The sequence below is a fragment of the Antechinus flavipes genome, chromosome 2 (assembly GCF_016432865.1).
Source record: "Antechinus flavipes isolate AdamAnt ecotype Samford, QLD, Australia chromosome 2, AdamAnt_v2, whole genome shotgun sequence".
NCBI lineage: Eukaryota > Metazoa > Chordata > Mammalia > Dasyuromorphia > Dasyuridae > Antechinus > Antechinus flavipes.
In genome coordinates this window covers 60,722,456-60,742,641 of record NC_067399.1, presented here as the reverse complement: position 1 = coordinate 60,742,641, position 20,186 = coordinate 60,722,456, and the positions used below count along the sequence as shown (strand labels likewise).

Here is a 20,186-nt window from a genome sequence, read left to right as displayed (position 1 = left end):
GTTTAATTCCACCCTGAGTACTCAGTGAAGCGATGCCCCAGGCATTCATTTATCCAGAGCTGCCAACTCCTTGTCTGGTGGAGGTCCTAAAAGGGTTACAAAGGTTAGAAGAGAAGATGGCCTGTAATGGCACTGGGGAGCTGAGAAGTCCATAGAGACCTGGAGTTACAGAAGTTGGGCTGAAGAAGAATATAGCTGAGGCTACAGAAATAGGAGAGGAGGGGGATGTGCTAGTTCACATCAAAGATCCAGCAGCAATTAAGGGAAGCCTGGAAAATAATAGCCTGATGAGCCCTCAGACCTCAAAACACACTTCCCCCATTACCCTTCACAAACCATTCCACATTTTATTCACTCCTGTATTTGTCTGAGGTGAACCTCATTTGTAATGTAGAAAGAAGACATTTGGGGAAGGGAGGTTTTATTCTTTCTTCGTTTACATATCATTATAAAACATCCCCTCCCCAGTCTTTATGATAAAGACTAGTCTGAAAAATCTGTATGTACTAATAGCGAATACACATTAGCTTACTGTGTCTTTCTAGGTCTGTATGAACACTATGAACCACTAGTTTCCAGAGTTAACATCCCTTCTAATCCAGACTCATAATCATGGTGACCTCTCTGTGTGGGGATATCCTTCATGGGGACCCTCCCACTATATTCTGATCCTCCCCACCCCCAACAGAGTTGTGGTCGATAAGCTGGAGGGCTCGAAGGCGGGCTGGCTGGGTCCTAACCACCTGCTGTGGAAGTTGAATAGAGTAATAAGGCAACAGGAACCTTTGCAGGAAACACCTGCAGTCAGGATGCAAGAGTGGTCCCCAGGCTCCAACGAAGTCTAGAAGAAGTAAGGAAATGAGGGCACAGGGAGAACCAATATGAAGTCTATGGGTGGAACATTCAGGTTTTTAGTCTATCCCTATGAGGAGTCTTCTCAGTAGATCCTCAGTGACCACTGAAAGAATGTGCGTGTATAACTGAGCAGGCTAGTGGTTGTTGATTGGGAAGGGTGGGGAGGGTAGAGAAGTGGATGTGGGCAGTGGCAAGAAGTACCTCAAAAGCGTAATGAATATTTAAAACCATAACTCTATGAAGTGAAACCTCCCAGAAATTCAAGAAAGAGACAAATTAAATATTGAGGGACCACCAGATTGGATCTGCTGTCCTTGGATTGGAGGTTCTCAATCCAGAAACTCCTAGCAGGGGGACCAATAAGTCTGGGATCAGTAGAAATATCAGAAATAAAAAAGCAAAATTTTCCATCTTGAGGTGTTAGATATAGCTGTGAACTGAGGAGTAGCTAGAAAATAAGAGGGAGAAGGGACCATTTTTTTTTTCTCTTTTTTTCTTTTTTTTTTTTCTATTTTTTATTTTTTTTAATTTAATGATTACTTTATAATGACAACATTATTCCTTGCACTCGTTTCTTTTCCGATTTTTTTCCCCCTCCCTCCCTCCACCCCCTCCCCCAGATGGCAAGCAGTCCTTTATATGTTGGATATGTTGCAGTATATCCTAGATACAATATATGTTTGCAGAACCGAACAGTTCTCTTGTTGCATAGGGAGAATTGGATTCAGAAGGTATAAATAACCCGGGAAGAAAAACTAAAATGCAGATAGTTCACATTTGTTTCCCAGTGTTTGTTCTTTGGGTGTAGCTGCTTATGTCCGTCATCTATCAATTGAAACTTAGTTAGGTCTCTTTGTCAAAGAAATCCACTTCCATCAAAATATGTCTTCATACAATATCGTTGTCGAAGTGTATAATGATCTCCTGGTTCTGCTCATTTCACTTAGCATCAGTTCATGTAAGTCTCGCCAGTCCTCTCTGTATTCATCCTGCTGGTCATTCCGAGAAGGGACCATTTCTGATCACTCTAGTGTGCCAACTTAAATCTAAGTCATTAACCCTGAGAATTAAGACTGGGAATTCCAGCTCCCAATACCTCCAAAAGAGAATTAGCTGGAGGCGAGGCAAGACTTCTGGTAGAATCCTATTCAATCCTTCACCTCCATCTCACTAGGGGAACGTGGCAAAGAACTAGAAATGTGGAAAAGGCATTCACTGGAGTGGCATGAGGGATGGGGGTTGGGAAGAGGGTCAAAGTTAAGAGCATCGGATTTGAAGTCAGAAAGTGAAAACCAAATCTTGCCCCTACTAATCTCCCTTGTGACCCTGGGCAAGTCACTTACCCAATGTAGTGAAGTAGGTGTTGAGCTAAATGATTTCAAAGGTCTCTTCCAGTTCAAAATTTATAGTAATTTATAGTTTATAGTAATTTATTTTATAGTAATAGTATTTGTAGTAATTTATTATATTGTAGTAATTTATAGTATATATATATATATATATATATATTATTTTTAGTAATTTGTAGTAATAACTGGCATTTATACAGACTTAAGATTTGCAAAATGCTTCAAGATTGTCACAAAAACCCTGGGAGGGAAGTGTTAATTATAGATTGAGGAAACTGAAGCAGGCAGAAAGTGACTTTCCAGGGGTCACATGGCTAGAAAGTGACAGGCTGGATTTGAACTCAGTCTCCTTGATTCTAAGTTCACTTATCCTACCTGCTGTTAGCTCCCAACTACCCCTAAATGCAGGCTTGATAAAGAAGGTTAGAAATAGGGTTGAAAAAAGTGGGAAAATTGAGATACTAATGTTGTGATGAGGAAATGTAAACTGATCCAAGCTTTCTGGAGAACTTGGAATTGTGAACAAAGGGCAACCAAACTGTGCAAATCTTTACATCTAGCATATACCACCACTAGGTCTGTATTAGTCCAGAGATCAAAAAAGAGGGAAAGGACCTACATGTGCAAAATTATTTGTAGCAGCCATTTTCCTGGAAACAAAATTGTAGAAATCGAGGGAATTCCCATCAGCTGGGGAATGGCTGAACAAGTTGTGATATATGAGTATAATGAAATAGTATTGTACAATAAGAAATGATGAACAGGCAGAATAAATTTTCAGAAAACAGTAAAAAACCAAACTGATGCAAAGTTGAAATGAATATAACCAGGAAAAGATTGTGTACAGAATCAGCAAAAAGTATGGCAGCTCTTCTCAGGAGCACAGTGGTCTATGACAATTACAAAAGACTGAAGAAGGAAAAGGCTATCCAGAATTGATGGACTCTAAAAATGATTGAAGCATACATCTTTTTTTCTATGCTTTTGATCTGTTACTTTTTTTCATATCAAGATTAATAGGGAAATAGGTTTTAAATAATAGCACATATATACCTATATCAAATTGCCTACCCTTTTAGGAAGAAAGGAGATGGAGAAAAATTTTAAACTCAAAATCTTATAAAAATGAATAATACAAATTGTCATGACATATAATTGAAAATAATTTAAAACAAGCAAATATACCTTTTTGTATCTGGGTCCTAATCTGATCTTAGTTTTGTAAAACTTCTTTCAAACACTCTATGATCAGAGAAATGCAAATTAAGACAACTCTGAAATCCCACTACACACCTGTCAGATTGGCTAAGATGACAGGAAAAGATAATGACAAATGTTGGAGGGGATATGGGAAAACTGGGACACTGATGCATTGTTGATGGAGTTATGAACAGATCCAACCATTCTGGAGAGCAATTTGCAACTATACTCACAAAGTTATCAAAATGTGCATTCCCTTTGATTCAGCAGTGTTATTACTGGGCTTATATCCCAAAGAGATCTTAAAGAAGGGAAAAGGAATCACATATGCAGAAATGTTTGTGGCAGCCCTTTTTTGTAGTGGCAAGAAACTGGACACTGAGTGGATGCCCATCAATTGGAGAATGGCTGAATAAATTGTGGTATATGAATGTTATGGAATATTAATGTTCTATAAGAAATGACCAGCAGGATGAATAAAAAAAGGCTTGGAGAGACATACATGAACTAATGCTGAGTGAAATGAGTAGAATCAGGAGATCATTACACACTTCAACAACATTATTATATGATGATCAATCCTGATAGATGTGGCTCTCTTCAGCAATGAGATGATCCAAATCAGTTCCAATTGATCTGTAAAGAACAGAACCAGCTACACCCAGAGAAAGAAATTGGGAAATGAGTAGGGACCACAACATAACATTTCCACTCTTTCTGTTATTGTTTGCTTGCATTTTTGTTTTTTTCTTCTCAGGTTATTTTTATCTTCTTTCAAAATTCGATCTCTTGTGCAACACGATAACTGTATAAATATGTATACATATATTGTATTTAACATATCTAACATGTATGGGACTATCTGCCATCTAGGGGAGGGAATAGAGAGAAGGAGGGGAAAATTTTAAACAAGTTTTTGCAAGGGTCAATGTTGAAAAATTACCCATGCATAGGTTTTGTATATAAAAAGCTATAATTAAAAAATAATTTTAAAAAATAGAAAAAAAAAAAGAAATAGGGTTGAACAGTTAGGAGCAAGGGTTGTTGAGAACAAGAAAAAGTTTGGCTTTATTTATATGTGGGAGGAAGAAGCACAGCAGGAGTACATGTCAATGAGGCATGAGAGAAAAATAAACTCAGGAGTATAGTGAATTCAATAATTTGTGCAAAAACATAAACCGAGAGGATAATCCCAATGCATTAAAAATGGCTCATTCCCCATTGTCAACTGAGAAGACTAGCTCCCCCAGTGAAAAAGGGGCCAGGACTGCTCTGAGAGAAGTGGGTTTTACAATAAAGAGACAGCTAGAAGAAAACATGGGACATTTAAAGCTCTGGACAGCACATCCACATTCTTGCACCCCAAGTCTCATGGGATTTTTTTCTGCCGAAGTCCCAGAAAATCCTAAAGGGCAGAAATAAGAGTCCATATCCCTAAAACAATAGTTTAATAAGGTTTTGTTTCTGTTATCAATAAGGTTGTTGTGAGGGTCAAATGAGATAATGTAAAGGGCATAGCACAATGCCTGACACACAAATGCTATATAAATATCAGTGGTTTTTGTTAACTTTTTTTCTTTTTAAAAAGTTTACTGTATTTGTTTTTTACATTACCACAACAAAGATGTCAACCGATTCCTCCTTTGTAACAGATAAGTACAGTTAAGCAAAACAGGTCAACACATCTCTAAACTGTAAGTCTTGTTCTGCACTTACCGTTCACCATCTTTCTGCTGAGCTAGCAAGCACAATTCCCTCTCTCTGTGCTCTGAAGTCACAATTGGACACTGGCCAGAGTTCCAAAGGCTAATGAAGTGCTCTCTCCAGCCTGCCACCTGCCTTTTCTGTGTTGCCCCATGGGGGTCCCACCAGACAACTACTCCTCATTCTCCCACCCTCACCTTCACCCGGGCACCTGAACTCAGGTATCAAATCAAGTTCCAGTCACCAGCTAACAAAACTGGTGACATTTAAGACAAAAGAACCTGGATGAAAAATATAACCTACTGTTTTAATGTGTCCCCATTACAGCAGACTGATCAAGGAACAGTCTTCTGATTCCACCCAGAATCGTGGAAAGCTAATTTATGTCTATAAAGAAAAGACACAGAATACCCTTCCTTTTCTCCCAACAAAACTCACGAAGAGAAATCTTGGGGATAGTCTAATGCTGCCTGATGTGAGCAGGATAACCGAAAGTCTTGGCCCCTGCTCCAAAGAGTCTGCCATTTCCACACCCAACCATATCAATCAATGAATCAATCAACAGGCATTTATTAAGTGCTCATTATGTGCCAAGTACACTGTGCTATGCACTGAGGATTCAGAGTGGAAAAACAAGCAGTCTCTGCCCTCAAAAGGAGCTCACAGTCTAACAGCAACAATATCCATATATTAGGATATAGGCAGAATAGAAAGAGAAAACAGAAAAGACCTGAAGAAAGCAGGCTTTGAGCGGAGTTTGGAGGGAAGTTAGGAGGTGTAGGTGAGGTAAGGAGAAAAAGCCCAGGTCCTGGAATAGCAGCTCTAAGGCCTTTGACATAGAGTACCTAGAGTGCTGGGCCTGGAGTCAGAAAGACAGAAGAGTTCCTCTCTGGCCTCAGATACTCACTAGCTAAGTGACCCTGGGCAAGTGACATAACCCCATCTGCCTTCTTCCTCATCTGTAACAAAAGCTGGAGAAGGAGACAAATTACTCTGATAACTTGACCAAGAAAGCCCCAACTGCAGGCAATACACAAATGGGACAAAAGTGGTTTACCCACCAAGGGCAGAGAGCAGGGTCAGGAAGGCCCATCCATATCTGTGACAGTTGGATCAACAGCTAGGTAAGTTAATTCAAGACCCAAACTAGATTAGAGGCTATATATATTCCTTTTAGAAATCAAAAAAAAAAAAAAAAATGGCAGTAGCATCTAACATTTATGTAGCACTTAACTAACTTGCCAGGCATTCTGCTAAGTTCTTACCAGTTCATTTGATCCGCACAATACCCGGAGCTGCTGTTCCAGGACTTTAATCTCACCTTCTTTGGAGATCATCTGCCTGTTTTCTGTCTGCCCTCACCAAATATGTTAATGCTTAGTACACAGCACCATACTAGGCATTCTGGGATGGGTGAATAAGGGCTCTTTTCATGCTTTGCCATATTATCCTCACCCTAAAGATGAGGAAACTGAAGCAGAGGGAAAGGCCAGCCAGATGGTGTCTTTGGCTGGATCTGAACTCAGGTCTTCCCGACTCCAAGCCCAGTTCTACACATTGAGTAATATCAATCATTAGGAGGGAAGGTTGCACTTTGCAAGCTCCATGGCCAAAAAAGAGAAATGATCAGTCTGAGACATTAACTCAGAAGTAAGCCTGGGTACTCTAAGATCACTATTAGCTTGGGTCATCTGACAGAGAAAAAGGACTAAATCAAGAACTGAGGCTTGCCATTGGTGAAAGAGCCTTATTGCTCAGGACCCTCTCAAGAAAACAAGGCTATATCCAGGGAAGAAGGCACTGCCAGTGAAGAGTGTGGTCATTTCAGGAGAACCATCTGCCTGAGTGGCAGCCTAAAGGAGGATGAGAGAAACCTCAGTGGGTCAGTCAATAACTGGAGCACAGGAATGAGGAACAGGAAAGTATGAGGGCCAGCACCAGGAGAGGAGCTGTTAGTGGGCAGAAGAGGGCCTGGGCATTCTGAGCCTGCCATTCAGCTTTTACCTCTGTCTCTCCCTATGCCCTGATAAGTCACTAAATTAAGGCCCCAGAATTTCCTCTTCTGCAAAACAAAGACATAAGGCTAAATGATTTCCAATATATTTTCCCATATTTTATTTAGTCTTAAAAAATGATGACTTATTAATCCAGAACTGGCCAACAGGGAACAGCCAGAGTCAGTCATAAGATCACCATGACCACTTCTCTGGTCAAATCAAAGGACTTACAGCTAGAAGAGACCTTGAAGAGCTATTCTAATCCCCTCATCCTGCAGATCCAATAGCTTTATTTCGGTCCTTGCCCTATTTATCCTTTTTGCAACATCCTAGAGGTAACCTACTTCTTGAAACGCTATCCTCCCTTGGTTTCTGTGACACTGCACCATCCTGGTCCTCTCCCTGCCTTCCAACTGCCTAAAAGAGAATCCCATCTAAGCCAGAAGACTAGTTCAAGTCCCAGCTCTGACACTTACCAGGTATGTGACTTTGGATCCTTGATTTAACCTCCCTAGGCTTCCCTTTCTTCATAAAAACAATTACATTTAAATATCCAAAAGATTGTGAGGAAGACCTTTGCCAACCTGATAGTGCTATCTAAATTATTATTTTTGTATCTTTGAGCCTATTCACTAGGAATTCTTATTCAGTGATAGTAATAGTAAATGACTGTTGGCCCATAGTTCTTTCTACTCAGTCCCAAAGAACTTCAACTCTCATGGCTTCATTCCTCACAAATCCTTTTCAATTCCTCACAAGCCTGTATTTCTAAACCTCTCATTCTGCTTTTCAAAACTATTCTGATAACAGCACCTTTCGAATTTTCCAAACTTTCTCATCTTTTTCCCAAAATAAGCTAACAAGTTAGCATTCTGTCTTTTCCTTTGCCACAAACTACTAGAGCTACCTACATCATTTGCCTCCATGTTTAAAAAACATTTTAATTCAATATTTTATTTTCAGATCTGATTTCTCTGCCTTCTACTAAAAAAAACAAGAAAACCTAAATCCACATGAAAAGTCAAGCAAAACAAATGCCTGAATTAACCATTTTTAAAAAATGCCATAGTTTGAATTGAGTCCATCACTTCTCTATCTGGAACTGGATAGCATATTCCATCAGGAGTCCTTTAGGTTTAAATCACCTGAGGTTTTTCAAAGTTGCTTATATTTCTAATGTTTACATATATATTGTTGCTCTGGTTCTAACCTCTTCACTTCATTTTGACTCAGTTTATATGAATCTTGTCAAGTTTTTCTGAAACTATCCCTGAATTATCTTTTTGGTAATTTTAATTTCATCAAATATTTTCCAATTACATCAATATTTTTTAACATTCATTTTTTAAAAACTGAGTTTTTTCCCTTTCCTTTCTCTCTCTCCTCCTTGAAATGGTAAGCAATTTAATGTTATATATGTGAAATTATATAAAACATCCTCTCAACTATGCTGCAAAACAAGAGAGATGAAAAGCAAAAAAAGTTATTCAATATGCACTCAGACTCCATCAGTTCTTTCTCTGAAAGTGGATAGCATTTTTCATGATGGGTACTCTGTAACTGTCTCGGATCGTCATCTTGATCAGAGTGGCTTTTTCATAGTTAATCATTCTTATAATACTGTTATTGGGTACAATGTTCTCCTGGCTTTGTTCACTTCACTTTGCATAGTTCATAAAAGTTTTTCTTTCAAAACCATCCTATTTGTCATTTCTTATAGCACAAAACTATTCCATGGTGGTATTCATATACTATGTTCAGTCATTCCCCAATTGATGAGCATTCCCCTCAATTTCCAATTCTTTGCCATCACAAAAGTACTACAGATATTTTTGCAAATCTTATCCCTGCTTATTCTTAAAAATTCAATTATTTAATTTCAAATCTGACTTTTTTCTTTGATCTCTTTGAGTGATAGACCTAATAGTGGTATTGCAAGATCAAAGGGTATGTACTGTTCAATACCTTTGAGGGCATAACTTCTTTTTTTTTTTTTTAAATAACTTTTTATTGATAGAACTCATGCCAGGGTAATTTTTTACATTATCCCTTGCATTCACTTCTGTTCCGATTTTTCCCCTTCCTCCCTCTATCCCCTCCCCCAAATGGCAAGCAATCCTTTACATGTTGAATAGGTTAACAGTATATCCTGGATACAATATACGTGTGCAGAACCGAACAGTTTTCTTGTTGCACAGGGAGAATTGAATTCAGAAGGTATAAATAATCCGGGAAGAAAAACAAAAATGCAGTTTACATTCATCTCCCAGTGTTCTTTCTTTGGGTGTAGCTGCTTCTGCCCATCTTTGATCAATTGAAACTGAATTAGCTCTCTTTATCGAAGAGATCCACTTCCATCAGAATACATGAGGGCATAACTTCACATGTCTTGTCAGAATGGCTAGACGATTTAGTTCACTACTCCATGAATAGGGCATCAATATGCCTATTGTCTCATAAGTCTTATCAGCATCTGTCATCTCCATTTTTTTGGTCAACTTCACCATCTGATGGATGTCAGGTAGTAACTGATAATTGTTTTAATTTGCATTTCCTAGTTATTAGTGATTTAGAATCTTTTTTTCAATATAGCTATCAAAAGCTTGGGTGTCTTCTATGGATAAAGTGTTTATGGCCAAACAAGATGGAGAGGACTACAGGAAGCAAAATGGATAATTTTGATTGGATGAAATTTTAAAAAAAATTTAAAAGTTACTGCACAAGCAAAACCAATGCCGACAAAGTTAGGAAGAAACTGGAGAGGGAGGCAGGTTCTTTAACATCAAATTTCTCTGACAAAGCCTCATTTTTCAACAACATAGGAACAAAGCCACATTTATAAAAATAAGAGCCATTCCCCAATGCCACAATGATATAGGCAGTTTTCAGAAGAAATCCAAGTTCTCAATAATGACACAAGAAAAATGCTCAAATCACTACTAGGGAAATGCAAATTAAAATAACCCTGAAGTTATAGCTATCAGTCTGACAGAGAAGGAAAATGATCAATGCTGGAAGGGATATGGAAATGCAGTTGTGCAATGTGTAGAACTAATGCACAGTTGGTGAAGTTGAACTCTAACCACTCAAACTATGCCCAAAAGGCTTTAAAATTGTGCATATCTTTGACCAACAATATCAGTTTTGCATGCGTATAGTGTTCACCTAATCTATTCCAAAAATCAGCATTTGTTTCTTACTCAGTATCAAATTCTTTTATAGTATAAAGATCTAGTACTACTCAGTCCATCTGCTATCATTAAAAAAAAATTAACTCTTTTGACATTTTCTATCTTTTATTCTACTTTTCCCCTAGCTCTGTGATGTTTTAGTAGTTTGATGTTGCACTGAGTGAGTATATTAATGTAGTATTGTCTTTTTTATTAGTTCAGCCAACCCTGACAATTAATGTTGTTTTATAACTGTGTTCATATAGTTCTTGAGTGCATCTTGGCACGTAGACTCTTGAAGTCTTTAAACTCTTGTAGTTCTCTTAAATGAAAGTTTTCTTTCTTCTTGCTGGATTTTGTTGATAGTCAGAAATGCTGATTAGTTAATTTTATATCCTGCAACTTTGCTTAGTTGTTTTAATTTTTCAAAGTAAACCATTCTATTAACTGAAAAAAATGATTTTTTTCCCTTTTTGCCTAAGCGTATTCCTTCAAATTCTTTTAATCTTATTGTGATAGTTAGCATTTCTAGAAATATATTAGTAATGCTGATAATAGATGGCCTTGCTTTACCCCTGATTTTATTGTTAACACCTCTCGTTTATTCCGATCACAATAATGCTGGTTTTTGGTTTTAAATACTACAACTCTTTTTAAGGAAAGTTGTTTATTCCTATGCTTTCTATTGCTTTTAACAGGAATGGGAAAGCTTTTCATGATTTAATTATATTTGTTATTAATATAGTCAATTATGTTTATAGTCTTGCTAATATTAAATCAGGTCTGCATTCTAATATAAATACAGCTTGGTCATAGTATATAACTGATATATTGCTGGAGTCTTTTTGATAATATTTAAACATTTTTTGCATCAATATTCATTAGAAATATTAGTCTGTCATTTTTATCGTTTTGAATCTTCCTGATTTTAGTGACAAGATTATATTTATGTCATGGAAGGATTTTGGCAGGCCCTTTTTTCTTTTCAATTCAAAAAGTAAATTAACTAGTTGAATTACTTTTTTTCCCTTGCTAAGGCAACTGGGATTAAGTGACTTGCCCAGGATCACACAGATAGGAAGTATTAAGTGTCTCAGGCCAGATTTGAATTCGTCCTCCTGACTTCAGGGCCAATGCTCTATCCATTATGCCATCTAGCTGCCCCTGGAATTACTCTTTAAACATTTGGTAGAATTTGCTAGTAGGTTCAACTAATTCTGGGTTGTTGGATTTGTTCCCGTCCCCAGCCCAGTTCATTTTTATCTAATACAGGGCTATTTTCATTTTATACTGTTAATTCGGTCAATTAACACTTTTCTATGTCTCTATTTTCTTACCTATCATTCTTCTAAAGTATTTCCCACATGGCTTCTATTTCCAATACTCAAGGGCAACTTTCTGCAAGATCACCAAGGATTTTTTAAATTGACGAATTCAGTGGTCTTTTTTCAGTCTTTATTTTTCTCGATCTCACTGCGGCATTTGATGCCATTAGTCATTTCCATCTTCAAAAATACTCTCCCTTGGTTTTTGTGTCATTATTTCTCTTTTTGCCAGTATGAGCTTTTCAGTCTCGATCTCATTAGCTCCCATGAATTCAACATTTGTCTCTAGGTAAATACAAACCATTCCTCTCCCTAGAAATGAAATTTTGCATTTCTGAAGTCAAGAAAACCTGAATCCAATCCTTACGTTTATTAGCTATGTGACCCTGGGCAAATCATTCTGTCAATCTCAATTGGAAAATAAGGATAGCAATAGCACCTTCTTGGGTTGTTGTGGAGATCAAAGGGATATTTGTAGAGTATCTGGCAGAGCCCTGGCAAGTAGCAAGTTCTCAATAAATGCCTGTGGTTTGTGTTAATTTTTTCTGGATGCCCCAGAGACTTACCAAAATCACCATGTTCAAAATAGAATTCATTATTTTTCCATTTCCCTAACTTCTCAATTTCTAATAAGGATACCACAATTCTGACACAGGTCCACAACTCAGAAGGAAGGTATACTGAACTCTGCCCTTTCCCTTACCTACCCTGTATAATCAGTTGCCAAATTTTGTCAAATGCATCTCTTTGGTCATCAACACAGCATTAACACATTCACTATGTGCCAGATACTGTGCTAAGTTCTAGGATGACACTCAAGGATCTCATACTCTTGTGAGACAAGACATGTATAAAAGGATCTAAACAGTGTAAACAGAAGGTAATACTCATAGAGAAGGTGGAAGAGAAACCAGGAAAGGTTCAGAAGATGAGATCTGAGCTAGGTTTTGAAGGAAACCAAAAAAGTCAGAAACTGGAGATGAGAAAGGAAAGCATTACAGTCCAGGTGACATGTCACATGCGAGGAAAAAGTAGAATATAGTTATCATAGAATTCATAGAGCAAAATCAGTACAGAAAGACTGGAAATGTGGTAAAGGGTTTTAAATACAGAAGATTTCACATCTGGTACTGTATGTAACAAAAGTCACTAGAGATTACTGAATAAATGACATGATCAGAACTGAACTTTCAGAAAATCAATTTGTCTTTGAATGAAGGATAGGTTGGAGTAGAAAGAGATTTGAACAGGAGGTCTAGTTATCAGATTTGCAAAGATCCAAAAAAGTGATGAGAATCTATTGTTTTATCCTTCAAAAAGGACCATGATGTCAGAGAGGTGATGCCATGATATGCAAGTGAATTGGATTTCAGTGAGGAAGGTCTGTGCAAGGTCACCTTCCTCACTTTCCCCTCCAGAATCATTTGAGTCCAGTGGTCAGACAGATAGATCAGGATGACCAGAGATGGTCTGCATGCAAGGAGAGAATCTGGACCTTTTTAAGCTAAGGTCTTCAACAAGTCTCAATTTGACTAAAGCCACATCCATTCAATGATTAAGGCTAGATAGCAATTTAAGCAAAAAATCTCTTTCATCTAGTCAAAAACCACTACCATCATCATTATTCAATCTAAATAAATAAATCTGGGAAGACGTTCAGATTTCTGGCCAAAACAGAAATAAATTACTACTTATATTTAACCAATCGGGACTCAAACAATTAAAGATTGGAATTTTGGCAGGGAATTGGAACCTCTTGTTAGTCAATCAATTAGAGTCAGAGTGGTTTTGGTTTAAAGCATTGTCCTTAAAGAAATCTAGCCAGTAAACTCCCAAGATATTTTTGGAGGGTTCATTCGGTAAATCATATATGGCCAGAGGGAAGAAAGGAAAAAAGGAAAGGGTCTATACCATAATGGTGGTATTAACAATGATAATGATGTATGAATAGAAAGATGTACATACTAGATATTGATTAAAACATCCCCCACATCCATCCCTTCTTCTCTACACAAACCATAATCACTCTTGTTCAGGTCCTCACCCAAACTCTTAACTGATCTCTTTGCATTCAGTCCTTGTTCTCACTAATCATCCTTCTTTCCTCATTCAGCTACGTAGAGTCCAGATCATATCACATCATTATCTGCTCAAGAAATTTCCATGGCTTCCTAATGCTTCTAAATTAAAATAGAAACTTTTGTTTGGTACTTAGAACCTATCATATCAAACTCCAGCATATCTTAGATGACTGATTACATATTCCTCCTTCCCATGTACTCTAACACTGTAGCCAAATATGTTTGCTTACCTAATATGCAACATTTCATCTCTCTCATGACTGGCATTGTAAAGTCAATCAACATTTATTAAGAGTCTACCATATGCCAGACACTATGCTAACTGCTGTAGTTATAAAAGAAGAAAACAGTCTCTGCTCTCAAGGAGCTTTCAATCTAATGGGGAAAGACAACAACAACAAAAAAACATAAAGGAGGGAGTGAAGAAACAGACATAGTAGGAAATGGAGAGACATCTCATAGTTTAGCCTTTTAAGATAGAAGTTCTGAGCTGAGCTCCCTCCTTAAATGGAGGTTTGGGGGTTTATGGATCTATCCTCCACCCTACAAAGGCTGGGAGGATCTTGCGGGATGATGAAAAGTCAGAGAACACCAAGGTTGTGTAGTGAGAAATGAAGAACGATGCCATTTGAGCCTCACAACAGCCTTATGAGGTAAGTACCTTGGGTATCATTTTTATTTTTTACTTGAGGAACTGAAGCCTCAGAGCATTACACGACTTGTCTGTGCTCATTCCGTTACTGACAATGATGACATGTGAATTCAGGCCTCTCCTAAAACTCACTGCACTATGTATTTGCAGTCCTAAGCTAGACTTTGTCACTGAGTAGAAGTGTGGTCTTGAGTCTTTCATTCAACATTTTTTAAATGCCTGTTGCACATAGAGCATCCTGCCATAAAATCTAAATAGTCAATATTAAAGACCAGTTTACTCCCTTGTAAAATGAGAATAATCTGTTCTGCCTACCTTACTGGATTGTTGTAAAGATCAAATGAAATAAGGGAAAAAAGTTATTTTAGCCTGAGCAGAGGAAAGAGGTAAATGAGTAGAGATGGTCTTGACAGGACCTTCAAAATGTTCTGGGGGAAAAAAAGATGAATTTGGCAGCTGTTGCTAGGAGTTTTCTAATTGATTTACCAGGTCTCTATGATCAGGTCTTAATTGCTTCAATACTTCCAACAGGCAGCTCTCTCCTATGATAGAATAAAAGCTTTTTAATTGCAGGAGCTATTTCATCTGTTTCTGTATTCCTAGTACTTAGTACAGCACTTAGCACATAGAAAAGCTTTAATGAATGCTTACTGATTGCTGAACACACCCTACCTTCTTCCTCAACACCATACAATACTTTGGTAGACTGTCATCCCAGGCTGTGGTTAAAAATAAATAATCATCTAGGGGTCAACCTTCATTCAATAATAAGCCTCTCTCAATTGAACTAGATTACTCTTAGAAACAGTACAAAGCCAGAGATTACAGTCAACATTCTGATAATCCATTATCTTGATGCCTCAATGTAATAACAAAGCACATCACTTACTGAATGCAAAGAATCTTAGCCCTAAAGTAGGATGGGCCCTTAGAGGTCATCAGGACTATTTCCTCAACCTTACAAAGGAATGTCTCAATGAATCACTTACTATGAGAAAATCTGGAGACTGAGAGGGAGATGAGATACAGCCTCTGGTCTCAGAGAGCTCACATTCTAATGGGAACAACTTTGATTTGAGGAATTGAGGGGATACAGTGCAGGCCCTGGAAACAAGACAAAATTCTGACCCAGAGGACAATTCAATCTATTTGCCTATTTCCTCCACTGCAAAATGGAGAGAACAGTAGCACCTCCCAACAGCAGTCTGTTTCTGTGGCTGGATGTGAACTTTTTTTTTTAACTCCAGGCCTGGCACTATCATTTTTACTATTATTACAAAATATGGAAGGTTTCAGGTCTAAGTCAGTGCCAGGGTTCTTAGGGCACATCAGCAAAGCAGATGTTAATGTCTCTTCTTTGATGTCATCTCCACTGATAAAATGGCATCCTTCTGTGATGTTGAATGATTTGACAAAGCCAAGGACTTTGGTTGCAAGAATCTTCTTTATGAGGTCTTCAAGAGCTATGGCTCTCTACAGAAGTGGCATCCTAGGATGATTGGCTGAGGGCACTGGGTTATTCCCATCACAGTCTGAAAAGAGATCGTGGTCATTCAGTGGTGACTTAACTTACCTAAAACATCCGGCCTTCTGTCTTTCCCCAGGAAGCCTTGCTGCTTTAGCTGGGTCACTTGCCTGTCCAGTGGAGACAAAAGGGTTGGTAAGAGGAAACAAAAGTGAAAAATGCTATAAAGTATCTGCCTCAGGCCACACAGCTATTAAGTACCTAAGGTAAGATTTGAATCCAAGTCTTACAGTCTCGAAGTCCATTATTCTGTCTATTCCATCACACTTTCTCACATAGGTTTAGTCTAAACTCCCAGCAGTTGCTTCAGGCCTTAAGAGTTCTTCCTCATATTCAAAAGAAGTGGAGAGAGATTAAAGCAAAGATACAAGAAAATATACAGAAAAGTCTTTTTCTTTATTCATCACAAAGGAAACATCTCTAGGATCTAAATGAACTCCTCCACCCCATGTTCGTCAAAAGACACAAAGTAGCTCCAGAAATTTAGCTAGGATCAGAGGATACAAAATACAAATGGTGCCTTCAGACTAGGAGAGCTTCCAAAAGTAGAGGCCGAGGGAGTTCAGTCCATCTTAAAAGATGTATGGACTTTTAAGTTTCAGCTTTCCCTTAGGCAGCTCTGATTCATGAATTTATCTAATTCTTTTCAGCTCCCACTCAATAAGGCCTACGGGATAGACCAGCATTAGAATGAGAAGCTGGGCTTCGTAAACAGACTGGAACAAGTCACCTGACCTCCAATTGCCCCCGGCTACTCAATCTCTAAATTACAAATAAGTAGTAGATCAACCACAAAACAGGACCAAAACTGTATATATTCCAGCTTGTATCACCAATAAGAGATAAGGAATTTTGTAACTAATATGTAGTTAACTTACTATGAAAATGTTTCTTTATATGAGGATCACCTAATTACCTCAAATTTTCAGGGAATCCCCAATGGTTTTTCAGAATATCCTAGAATTTAAAATCTCATTCCATTTATACATATAAGTGAATTCAAAACAATCTGTAAGGTTGTTTTGGGTGGAGAGATAAGGCAAAAGATCTTCATTATGGTAAAAGAAAAAGAATCAAATCTATATTTCGAGGGTTGCTTAAGTGCACAAATAAGGGGGAATAGAACTGTTTACTAAAATTCTTTCTAAGTATGACCAAGATTTTGTTTGTAAATTTTCCTTTCAAAAATCTTCTTTCCAAACCAAAGTATTCTAATATATATATAGCTTTTGGATAAGTTCTAGACAAAGGCCAGAACTTCATTTCCTCCCCAACTACAAAGTTGCTCGATTATCAATTTTCTGCCGACTCAAAATGTTTTGCAAAGTTTTCCTGTGGTTTACCTGAAAAGAGAAATTCAAGAAACAAAATGCCATTTGAGGGGAAAAGAAGTTTTGGAAATGAATTAATTTGGGTTTGAGTTGAAGTCAATTTCGAAATTTCTGAAATGAACAAGTAGTTTGGCTCATCAGGTCAAGGAAAAACAAATATCAAATGACTCAGGGTCAACTTATTTCTTGGCAGTTTGTCCTTCAGTTGGGAAGAATACTAGATTTGGATTCGAGATCTCAGGTGTGAATCCTGTTCTGCAGCTTACTAGGTGTATGACTTCCGGCAAGTCCTTCCATTTCACTGAACTTGTCAGCCCCATCTGTTTGCTTACTATACGCAAGACAATAAATAAAAAGATTTCTAACACCCACACAGTAGGTATCGAATATTTTGAAAACTTTAGGCTCAAAGTGTCCTTGGCACATTTTTAGAAGCATTTTTGATCACTATGGCTAAGACTTATAAGGGAATTAATGGAAATATGGAATGTTTCCTCTCATTAATCCTAGCCTTTTTAAAACTAGTGATTTGCACAAGGTATTGTCTTGCATACAGTAAGCAAATACTTGTTGAATTAAATTAAATTAAATTTAGCTGAATGAGCTCCAATAAGTACTTAAGTCTAACTAGTGGTAGCAGCTTACAATGGTGAGAAGGACTTGATCCTTGTCTTGCTAAAGGGAACCAAATAGATCTTAATTGTGGCATCTCTTAGATGGAGTGACTGTAGTCAGTTATAAATCAGCTGTTATTTACAGTCTGTTTGGAACCCACAGTGTGCAGGTGCATCCCCTACTAGGCCCAAGGGACCTAAATGAACTCAGTACTCTACTTCCAATTAAAAAAGAGACAGGAAATAATCACAAAAATACACAATGCATATAATATGCTGCTATGAAAGACAATATAAGTTGTGACTTACATGAAAGGCAATCAGGGAGAAAAGATGAGCAGATGACAGAGTAGCAGTCATGATCCAAATGTTAACCTGCTACTTTCTTTTTGCAGCTAATAGGGGTTAAGTGAACTTACCCAGGATCACACAGCTAGGAAGTGTTAAATGTCTTAAGGCTGGATTTGAGTTCAGATCCTCCTGACTCCAGCACCAGTGCTCATCTACAGAATAATTTATTGTCCAGATACTTTCAAAATATGAAGAAATTCCTCCAATGTATTAGACAGATTCTTAAAGGAAAATGTACATGAAGTCCTGAGCAGAGTCACACAGGATAGGGTGTGTGCAAAGTAGCTTTAATCTATAAGGGTAGACTGTTAATAATGATATTTTAGGTTGATAAGTAATCATTTCGGGAAGAATTATGTAAAAGGCAATCTTTTTATAAAGCCTTTGTAATTACTTACTTGCTGAGGTATATGTCTTGGAGTGAAGCCCCAATCTTCTTCCTTTCAATATAGACTTAGGGGCTGCTTGAACTGCATTGTGCTTTCCTGACAACTGGGTTTTTGCTTACCTTGTTTCTCAAGCCTGGCCAGTTTTCCCTCCCTAATTGCTAGCTGAATTACTATCTATAGCTACAGTCCTTTAAAAGTTAATTCAAATGTCACTTTTCACCTACTTGGGACTTCCATACTATGTCCCATGGTATAGGGAAGTTCATTATTGGGGAAAATCTCATCATCCTGCAAGATCCCAACAGCAGTGGGACTTGCCGTCATCATCACTCTGTCTCTCTGATTGCAAGGTAGAACCTGGAACTCCAAAATCTCCATAAAGAGGGAGCTCAGCTCAGAACATTTTTCTTAGAGAGCTCATCATGATCCCATGTCGCACCTTTGACAGTCTTCTTCCCTTGTCTGTTCTCTTCCTTATTTAGATTGTAAGCTTGAAGGCTGAGTGGTGTCCCCAGCACTCTGCATGGTGCCTAGAAGACAATTAATAATGTTTATTCTAGACGAGTGATGACTTCACATCCTCCAAGAAGCCTTCCCCAAACTTCCCCCTTGGACCTCCTCTAACACAATCTGTTCTGAGCCTTTCAAAGGAACTTGCCAAGTCAAACTGTGTGACAGTTCCTTTCGGCAACCCATCTAGTTGTCTGTCAATTCCTGCAGGCAGATCCCCGGCCCTCTAAACTCTCTTCCCTCACCAGGTGCTCTAACTACGTTTGTTAGAGAAGGAAGGCACACCTGAGATTTAGGAGACAGAAGGCAAACACACACGCGTTCGTACCAACAAGCATCTAGGGTCCCATTGTGTACAAAGGGCAGCGACCCTGCCCCATAGAGCTCACAAACGAACCGAGAGAAGTCAGCTAAGAGCTAGCGATTCCGTAAAACCAAAGTCATCTGCGGGAGATGGGGGGGATGGGAGGGAGCATTAGTTGGGCTGGGGGCCGAAGGAGCCGGCGCGGTGAGCAGGGACAGCATTCTAGGCGCTGACTACGACTAGGGCAAAGGCATGGAACCGAAGGAACTGGGAGACCAGAGCTACCGGGTCACCGAGCAGGTGGAGGTCAGCCTGGGACCGCCAGGAATATAGATAGGGGCTTTTCAGAGCCCCAGCGGACATCTGGCCCCAAGAATGAGAGATGCTCCAGCAGTTGACAGGGCAGAGGGTGGAGGACGCAGTCAGGCCCACGCTTCCCCTGGGCCTGGGGGCGGGATTTTGCTCGGCAGGGGGTGCGGCTACTCACCTGCAAAGCGGGGTGGGGGAGGGGGCATTGGAACAGCCCTGGGGATTGCCAGACGGGGAGGAAGGAGGGAAAGGGCGCCTCTTTTAATAGGCTCGGGCCGGGGTGGGGGGGGGGCCACCACTAGGGTCAGACGCGTCGCGTCCTCCCGAGTGGGATGGGGCGGGGGAGAGGAGGGGCCGACGTCTAAAGCCCCCAGCCTGCATTCCCGCCAGGCCCCGCCCCGCCCCGTCGTCGGGCGGGGAAAGAGCCGTAGGGGGCCGGGACGCGATGACCCGGATGACTCTACGCTCGCGGAAACCCGCGCATCACGCCGGGGTCTGAGGCCCAGAACCCGCGGGCGCG

At 39.1% G+C, this 20,186-nt stretch overlaps 1 long non-coding RNA gene across 3 annotated transcripts; it reads right to left on the bottom strand.

The window, feature by feature from the left end:
• Nucleotides 1-5,658: 5,658 nt before the first annotated feature.
• Nucleotides 5,659-19,941, bottom strand: LOC127547909 (uncharacterized). Of its 3 annotated transcripts, none has more exons than XR_007950288.1 (3): nt 19,845-19,941; nt 18,983-19,073; nt 5,659-16,180 (listed from the first exon to the last, which is right to left on the bottom strand). It is a non-coding gene; the product is annotated as an uncharacterized LOC127547909 (long non-coding RNA). The 3 variants fall into 3 exon arrangements; XR_007950289.1 differs by lacking the exon at nt 19,845-19,941 and adding an exon at nt 19,382-19,470; XR_007950287.1 differs by lacking the exon at nt 19,845-19,941 and adding an exon at nt 19,339-19,429.
• Nucleotides 19,942-20,186: the final 245 nt, after the last annotated feature.